Here is a 9,792-nt window from a genome sequence, read left to right as displayed (position 1 = left end):
TAAGACTCTAAGATTATATGATGTTGCTCCAATAGTTTTTGTGATTGAAATTGAAATTTGGTGTTTTTGACATCAAGGCACGCCTCAAAACCCCAAGAACGACTCTTGGATCGCTGTATTCCGATGTCGGGAACGAGTAGATATGGTAAAAATAGACATGGAAAAAGAATGACCACTACAACGCGATATGGGGCATTCTTAATTTGAATGACCACTACAACGCGATATGGGGAATTCTTAAATTAAGAATTCCCCATATCATGTTGTAGTGGCCATTCTTGTTCCATGTCTATTTTTGCCATATCTCCTCGTTTCGGCATCGGAATGCAGTGATCCAAGAGTCATTCTTGGGGTTTTGAGGTGTGTCGGATGCATCTGTGATGTCAAAAACACCAAATTTCAATTTTAATCCAAAAAACTATTGGAGCAACACCATACAATCTTAAAGTCTTAGAAATCATATCATATTACATTAAGGAGAGACCATGAGTAGAAATCAAAATTGAATCATAATAAATGATTCATAATACTAATCTTATTGGTTTACTATAATTTATGTTTAAACACATGTGATGGCTTTTTCTTTAGATATTTGTTTTTTAAAGCAAATTTATCTCATAATGTTTAGTGAAGGAGTAGTGGATCATAATGCTTTTAATGACCAACTAAAGAAGAAATATGGTGAAAACAGACATGGATAAAAGTGACCCACCCAAAAGGACTAGAACAACGCGATCTAGAATAAAAGTTAGCAAAAGATGTTCCATATCGTGTTGTTGTGGTCGTTTTTGCATTGAGAGTATTTTGCATCAGGCACCCAAAACGACCAGAACAACGTGATATGGGGCATAAGCTAACATAGGATGTCCCATATCACATTGTTGTGGTAGTTTTTTACTTTAAGAGTATCTTGCACCAAGCAAAACAACGTAGTAATATGGGACATATGTCAACAAGGAACATTCATGATCCCACCAACCTTGAGGGTAGCCAAACAAATGAAATAGATTGGCCATGAGTTGTCTGAATGACTTATTGATCTTGAAAAACTAAATGAGGCGATTACACTCTGGTGGGCATGTATGCCGAAAATAAGAGAAGGAAGATTTGAACATCAAACCAAGAGATTTGGGGTGGGAGACTTGGTCCTAATCTATAACCTTAAGAAAAACAAAAGAAAACTCAAGCTAAGAGAAATGGAAACTTTTAGGATCTATGAAATGACCATGAGAGGAGAAGCTTGCTTAGAAACATTGGACAAAGTCCAAATGGAAGGATTCCTCAACAGAAGTAAATTGAGAAGGTAACCTCTCTCCTACGAGTAACTTGAAGCCATCCACGTGGATGAGGAAACAAATAAAATCATCATTGTAATCAAAAGCGATGTTGAGATATCAAGCTCAACTAGTGTTGTCGATATTTGATGACCCGGCTGGGTGATAGCCTCTGCACTTACACCATTCAATGGGTTGATGATATTATGGGCAATATGTCACTGGTTTTTAGGATGCGTGATTAGCCACTTTGTTTTACTAGAATTATGGCATAGTTATAATGTCAGGTCATGTAGTTGAATTCATAACCCTATATGGACCAACCTTTTATGTTATAGTAGGAGAGTACTTTCTCTTATAGTATGCAATCTTATTATTGTAGATAAGAGAAGAAAATAGAAGGAAATTCAATCATCCACCTCTCTTTTGTTCTTGTCTACTCTTGTGTATGTGTGTATGCTTACAAGGAGCTCAAGCTCACCCTCCCCTACGCATTCTTCTCATGGTATCAGAGCATCAATTTGTGTGAAGAGATTAAGAAGCAAGCAAGAGGTAAGAAGAGGAAGCGGTACACTAGTAAGGGTAACTTCATCTCTTTCCCTTTGATTTGTAAGCACATATTCGTAGAGGTAGATACTAGGTGAGAGTAGAAGGTAGGCATGACAATAAGGTGCACTATCACATCTCTAAGCCTTCATTCATGTTAAAGAAAAGGGACATTATATTGTAAGAGAGAAGTTTTTGGGTCCTCGGTGTTTTTAAAATTTGGATTTGAGGCCATTTTGGGCTCCTTTTTAGCCCTACAAGTTTTCTACAAGCACTCTATGGGGTGAAGTGTTGATTTTGACTTATATGCCCACTTTCTGGTTTGGTCCAAAGTTATGGTGGTAGAAATTTGGTTACAGGTGTTACGTCCTACTGCACCTCCCAAGAGAACTCCACACATTCACAATCGGAAGAAGCAATAGACAACAACCATCGTAGGGTACTTACCAATGCTTCAAGCTCACGTCCCTTAAGGCTCACTTTTGGAAGCTCCAATCCTCCAATCTCCAATCTCCACCTCCACTCTGTTATCACGGAGTTGCTCACACCACAATGCAAGAAGGCAATTGTCCTCTCACTCTCCCACACACAAGCATGGAAGAGGCACATGCACTAGAGTACACACACACACACACACACACACACACTCTCATACATAAGACAAGACAAGAGCTCTCATAGCACAAAGGGGGATTGTGTTTTTCCATTATGAGGAATTACTTTATATAGAATTGGCCCTTATTCACACTTGGGCACCCAAAACTTACTAACTAAAGCCTTGGCTGGCCAGTATCTCATAATGTACAACGTTTATAGAGCCTTTACATAACACTTATTAATGTCCTCAAATGGAGGGTCAGCTATTTCAGCATCTGATTTCTTTGACTAGTTATATCCTGGAATGTGGATGGCAAGAACTGTAAAGGAATGAGCGGTCGCCTGATCGGCATGTATAGTGGATCCACTCTCTGTGTTGGCATGGGGAGCATGGGTACTGAAAACTATATTTTGGTAATGTGAGATACTTCTTGCGCCAGTAGAGTCAGGTTGTATACCAAAGTCCTCCAGGCAGGGAGGATTAGTATCATCTATTTTGATTGCGGTATATCCCCCTCTTATACGCATTGGATGTTGCTTTTTCCACCAGTGGAAACAATAACTGATCATAAATGTGACGATGCGAATCTCTAGCAAGTCGGCTGAGTGTGGGTTTTCTAGTTTGGTGTGCCATGTCACATTGTTCCACAAAGTGCCTTCACCTCCCATTGGTAGAATCTCTTTTAAGTCTAGCATTGGGGCTTGGAGAGGATATGGCACATATGGTTTCTGCCTCAACTCCATAGTAGAGTAGGATTCTGGCAAGATTCTCTGTGTTCGCTCAAAGGGTGTAATCTACATCAGCACCTTGAACATCAATTTGGGCTTTGAGAAGGGATTTCCTACTCGTATGAGGCCCTCGTATTCTGCAGCAGCTGATAAAGACTCCATGACATTTTCATCAATAAAAGCTTGTAAATCATCTCTGAGGGGGTATATTACATACCTCATCGAGCTGCCTTGGTGGACATAGTTGCCGGCAACTCCTCGAGGACGAGAGGGTTAGTGGGAAATTCAACAAGGGTAAAAGAGTAACAAGAGAATATATAGTCTGCCTCAGTTTGGTTAGTAGGTGATATAGTAGGATAGGAATTTAGTAGTTTACTTGTTGAAAGGGAAGTAAATGCGGGGTAAGTTACAGAGGTGGAGGATCCTGGAGTATCCTCTTGACCTTCCCTTGACGTTTCACAGTTTTCATAAACTCATGGAGGTCTTTGATCTCTTTTGGAGCGATAGTGGGATATTGAATATGTTCACGATCAAAATCATAAATAACATTAATGAGCATTGCCTCAAGATGTTTATGTATCTTTTTATATAGTTTTATAATATCCAAGGGATGATATAAGGTTTATTCATATAGATTTAGATATTGGTGCGTATCATAAACCTCAAACCACCCATGGTGGCTAATGATCCATTGGTACTGCGAGAAACAACCTCATAGTTGGCTGGTGTGGATGGCATGTCATCTGGCATGAATAGGTCGGGTTTATCGACATTGTCATCCAGAATGACAGAATGTTGTAACACTTGACACCAAGTACTATGGGGTGTAATTAGAAAAACAAGATGTCATTTGGGTTAGTAAGAATTACATCACACCTTAATATTCCCATTACCAATGTAGCTTCAACGTCTTTCTTTGTATTCTGATGTGTAAGGGTTATATCTCCTAAACTATCTTCTATTAGATTAATTTCATATTAAAGAAGAGAGAGTGTTAGTGTAGATAAAAACAAAGGAAGAGTTTGAGGAGGGGCCCGAGGAGTCACCAATAAAGATCCTATCTATGAAGCTTGCTCGATGAGTTGATGTAGCTTGTCTCGGTTTGGTCACTCCTTTGAGGACACTCTTTGATGGTGGCTAGCTTTTCTCCTGGTTGGAATCCATCTGATCGTTTTACTTGGTCTTTGATACTATCTTGTGCTTGGACATAGTATAGATATCCATTCTTTCCTGAGAAGTGAGGTGGTGGGTCGAGAGTGTTCATTCTTAAACTCCTCGTCTTCTTTTTGTATTCTTTCACATAGCTGCTAGCTCTGTGTATCTTCTTTCGGCTTTCTCTTTGGCACTTCTATGGTTAGTGGCTTGAGCTTGAGCCTCCTCTACTTGCTGTAGGCACTCCTGTGCCAAGGTTTGGCTGTTGTGTGTAGTTGCTGGTTGACATGCTCAAGAATTTGTTGGTGGCTTACTCGCATCTGATCCATTTTCTTTGTCTTGGCACTTATAGACTCATTGACGTCTCTTAGCTTTTGTGCATGTAATTTGTTCGATTGTTCTCGTTTTGTTTGGAGGCTAGTCACCTTTTGTTTCAAGCAGCAATTTCTTCCTTGAGCTCGTTGATTTGGTTGGTGTATCCCTCTTCTTTGACTTGTAATGTGGCATGTGTGTCCCTCAGTTGTTGCCCTCAGTTGTTGTGTGTGCTACACCTCTTTCTCTTTGGTGTGAGCCACCTCATTTTGAAGTTGTTCCTTTGCTTGATCTAATTGAGCTTTGAGCTCCTCATTCTCCTTGGTTGTTCCAACTATTATCTTGCTTAACAGCCGATTGTGCCCTTCCATGATTGTCAGCCTTGCTTCTTGTTCTTCGGAAATATTTAAACTTTTAATAATGACTTCCTTGTGTGTGGCGTTGGATGCGGCTAATTGGTCTTTGAGAGCTTGCACTTGGTCTGTTTTGTCTTTGATCTGCTTCCATAATTTTGTGTGTCTGTCATGCAATAAATGAGTGGTCTCAGGAGAGGTGATAGCGCCACACGCATTGTTCCTGTGACCATATAGATGAGCTGGTAGAGGCTGAGATATCTGCTTCATGAAATTAGAGCTGTAGTAAAGACCTTCCATGCTCTCTTCAAGGAATGTACTTGCATCCCTGGGCATCTCCACATTGTCTAAGAAGAACCTTGCGCTGTGGATGTTTTCAGAGTCCAATATTGTTCTCTTGCTAGGGCTGGGACTTTCTTCGTTCCTTTTGCGCTTGGTTAGCTTTTTGTTCTTGTTCCTCCTGAGCAACTTCTGGATGCGTTGATGTGGCTTTTTTGTTCTCCTTTCCTACATCCGCTTGTGGCAATTGCTGCTCCTCCTATTCTTGTGGCGCATATATTTTAGCTAAGGTGGGTAGATCCGAGAGTATTGGATCATGCAGAGGTGATAGGTTTTTGAAAACCAAAGTAGCTGGGGCTGGGAGGGGGTGTTTGGGTTATTGATTCTAGAACTTTTGTTTCCAAGGGTAACTCTTCTATTAAGCTTATGCTCAATTCCCAATTCTGGGTCAAGGGTGGTGGTTACCTTAAATCGTGCTTGCTGTTTTGCTAGTGCCACCTGATATGATGCAATATCCTTGCAACCTCCTCTTCTAGTCACTTGGTTTCCAGTTCCACTTGCTATACGCTGCCTCTCATTTTTTTGGGTTTTTGTGGCTTCTTACCTTCCTTGACTCCCTTGGCTATTTCCTTTAGAAGCTCTTTGATATCTTTAAGGACAACTTGTCCTTGTTTGTCGGTCTGCTGTGAGGTGTGCAGGATCCTCCATGACTCCCTGTTTCAGAGCTAGGCATGTGATATATCCTATTCTTGAGGGCCTTGGGGTATCGGGATGTTGCCTGCATGGCTAAGTACCCTAGTTATTAGGAGGTAGGGGTTGCACACCTTTGGTGAGGTAGTGCTTCATGTCTTTTATGGATGAACCAAGCCCAATCCTCTGCCTTCTCCTCATGCACCTTTGCTATTCTATGAAGAGGTATTCAGTTGTACCTGTCCACCGGTTTTACCTACATGATCATTGACATGCCTCGGTAGGCTCTTTCATCTACCTCTTCCGAGCCAGACTCGTAAGCCATTTCGAGGATTTATATTTCCCAGACCTAGCGGAGAGATGGCAGCACAAGTGGTTTGCAGGACAGTATGTCCACGCCTCTTGCGCGACCAGCGCGTGATGCTGAGGGAAAATATCTTGTTGGCCATGATTCTGATGAGGCTAATAGCAATTCATGGTGTTATTTTATATCATCCTACGCCTCAAGATTTCAGACTTTCCTGCCATATCTACAGACTTCTTAGCCGCTTTATTCCAAAGGAGAAGATAGTAGCTCCCTTGGTGGCAGTAAGGGAATGTTTGTATATCCGGACATGTTTGTAACCCAGTATCGCCGTCTTATGCATTTCCCGAAGAGGTTTTGACTTTCTCGAGCTCAGATGCTCTATGTACATATTGCAACCTTTATATAAATAAAGAAATGTTTTGTGGAAAAATTCCCTGTTGTATAAGTGATTGTTTATTATATGACGAATTGACGAAGAAAAATCCATTACTCTAACATATGTCATAGATCTCCAATAAGATCATTTATCTTGTTTAAGAAATTATTTTCCTAACCTCTTAAGTCTTAGGATCTCGTTGACGAAAGCAAAATAAAATTTTAATAATGTATCATTTTTGGCAGAATCATGAGGCGACGGAACCGTGGCCAACAGCCAGATCCTCTCACTGATGAAGGAAGAGCTTGACCTTGACGTTCGCAAGGCTCTTCAATAGAACTCAGCAAGGACCCTTCAAAGGTGAAGGGGAGAACTTGGGCGAGGCTGTGGAGAAGTGGGTTGAAGCCATGGAGGAATATTTTGATGTCACCAAACACAACGAGAGGAGCTAAATGGCTCTCGCTAGGCTGAAGATTGTGGAAATAGCCAGGGTGGCATGGAGAAACCATTGCGACACCAGCCATCTAGGGATAGGAATACCTAGTCCTGGAATGATCTCAAAGCTTTTCTAAGGAAGAGATTTTTCCCCCCTGGATTTTTAGAAACCAAGATGAATGAATTCTTAGAGCTAAACCAGGGGAGAAAAACTATTGAAGAATATCATCAGGCATTTGCTCTTCTCCTCAAGTACTCACCACACCACTAGACGAAGAGCAACTTATGGGGCTAGGTTCATTCGGGGAATGAACGAACCTTTAGACACCCTGGTCAAGAATGCCAAGCTAGTTTCCATGGTTGAAGCTGTAAGAATTACAAAGGACTTCGCCAAAGTCTTCATTCATTAAAGTCCCAAAAAAGCCACCTCCCTCATCCTTCAAGAGATTCTAGACACCGAGAAGTTCTTCCAACCTTCTGCCTCCAAAGAGATAGAAGTTCTTCCAACCTTCTGCCTCCAAAGAGACACCAAGGTCTGGAAGTTCTTCCAACCTTCTGCCTCCAAAGAGACACCAAGGTCTGGAAGTTCTTCCAACCAGAATCTGAAGTCTAGAAGTTTCAGGAATGAAAAAAGACCTTTTTCTTGAAGCTCTTTCTCAGGAACTCCGACTCTTTTAAGAATGCAGAGGGAAGAGCTTCGAAGTGAGAACATGTGCTTCGGATGTTAGGGGTTTGGGCACCAGCTCAAGGATTTCCCATCTCCTTCTATGGGCCAAGGAAGCTAGGGTCCTAGAGTTCAGAGACAGACTCCTTCATATCAGTCCACCAATCAGGGTCCCCCGTGCCAAAATCAGGGCAACCCTAGAAGAGTGCCAGCTTAGCTTACAACCTCCATGCAAAGTAGTCTTCGAACTCCCTCCCAGAATTGGGGAAACCAAATAGAGAGAGTTCCACCTCAGACTATAAAAGCTAGAGCCGTCACTATAGCTAAGGAAGTGGAGGAAGAAAAAGGACATATCTATGATGCAATTGAGCATCAGGGGAATAATCGTCAATTTTCAGTCCTCTAGACTCCAGCAGAGTACCAGCGTAAGCAATTCAAGCTTTTTATTGATTCAGGTAGTGTAAGATTCCTCCCTCCAGTTTTTGAGGTGTAAAGGTGTAAGAACCTCCCCTTCTATTCTTCTAATTATTTCCCTCTCTAAAATAGAAGAAAGATCCTATTTTACCCTATTTTCACCTAGAGAGAGAAAATGTCTAGAGAGTGGTAATCCAAAATTGAGATATTTTTGGATATGAAAATCCTCCTAGTGTCAGAAATGGTTTCCCGTGAAACAGAAATTCAAAAAGAACTTTCCAATGTGCATTTGGAATTAATTGAAAATGTGTATAAAGGACCTTAGCCTAAGGGTCAAGATTTTTTGAAAATTTTGGATTATGGTCCAATTAAGGTTCCTATGAGCCAATAAGATTAATCCAAGTGTTTGGATGAGATAAATTCAAAGAATAAAATAAAATACCCAAAAATGAGTAAATGCTCACATAAGATGAAGAGTTGACTAAGTACAAGGTTTATTAGTTAAAAACTATGAGATATTACTAAAAAAATAAATTATTTTGGAGAAATGATGAATTTTTGACACCTTGGTAAGGAAGGGGAGACCTTAAAGGTAGGTGTATATTTCACACATGTGGATGAGTTTTTAATTCAAAAAAATTGTGATATTTTTATCTCTCCTCTCTTCTAGATCAAACCAAATCAAAAAGGGAGCTAAACTGTTCTAAATCTTGTCCGAATTCAGCCAAACTGAAGTTAGAAAATTCTAGAACTTAGTTGGACTCAGTTTAGTGGCCTCCCTCACTTATAAATAGACCCTCATTCTTTTGTATTCTCATCTTTGAGCTATAACATGCTAGTATTATATTAAAATACTCATATTTTCTATTATCCCTTAAAAATCCTCTACTTTTGGAGAGAGTGGAGCTTCTCTCTCTCTCTCTTCAACCATCCTTGGAGCTTTCCTCTCAACACACTAACCAATTGATTGGTTGGGGGCTTCTTCTAAGATAGAGAAGCAAGCAAAAACAAGAGGTAAAGTGTAATTTTATGGTTTTTCTCTACTATTCTCAACATTTTCACTTCTCAACCCCTCTCAAGCTTGAGAAGTTTTTAAATTAAGTGTTTATAATGCAAATCAAGCTTTTCTTAAGAGTTGTAATGAATAATTTAAAAAAGTCTACATTTATGATTAATTAGGATGCTTTTAATGTTGATCTCTCTCTCCCCAAAAGAATGTTCATTCCTATGACTGATTCTCTATTCAAATGATGCTTCTCATTGATAAATTTTCAATTCACAAATCAAACTCTAGGCTTGTGAAGCTATAGGTTAAGAAAGGGCTTTTTATACTTTAATGCTTCTAAAATTATGATAATCATATGATTTAAATCCATAAATTGAATTTAAGTTTAGAAGATAGTTATACTATCATAATTGTATTACTAAGTTTATTCTTTTCAGTAATGGCAGCGGAGCTATGGCAAAAATTTTAAGAAATTGATACATAATTATTCTTATGCATAACATGAAAAGAGGACTTCCTACCATATTCTAGGATTGCTCATCTTATGCTAAAAGAATGATTTTCATCACATTCAATGGAAAACTAATTTTTAAGGTTTGTGCATAATTAAATAATTAAGAAAAGAGAAAATTGTGGTAGTTTTATTTAAATGATAAAA

Source organism: Cibotium barometz, chromosome 21 (genome assembly GCF_041138505.1).
Source record: "Cibotium barometz isolate CiBa-2024 chromosome 21, ASM4113850v1, whole genome shotgun sequence".
Classification (NCBI taxonomy): Eukaryota; Viridiplantae; Streptophyta; class Polypodiopsida; order Cyatheales; family Cibotiaceae; genus Cibotium; species Cibotium barometz.
The sequence above is the reverse complement of the archived record's forward strand: the minus strand, read 5'-3'. Positions refer to the sequence as shown.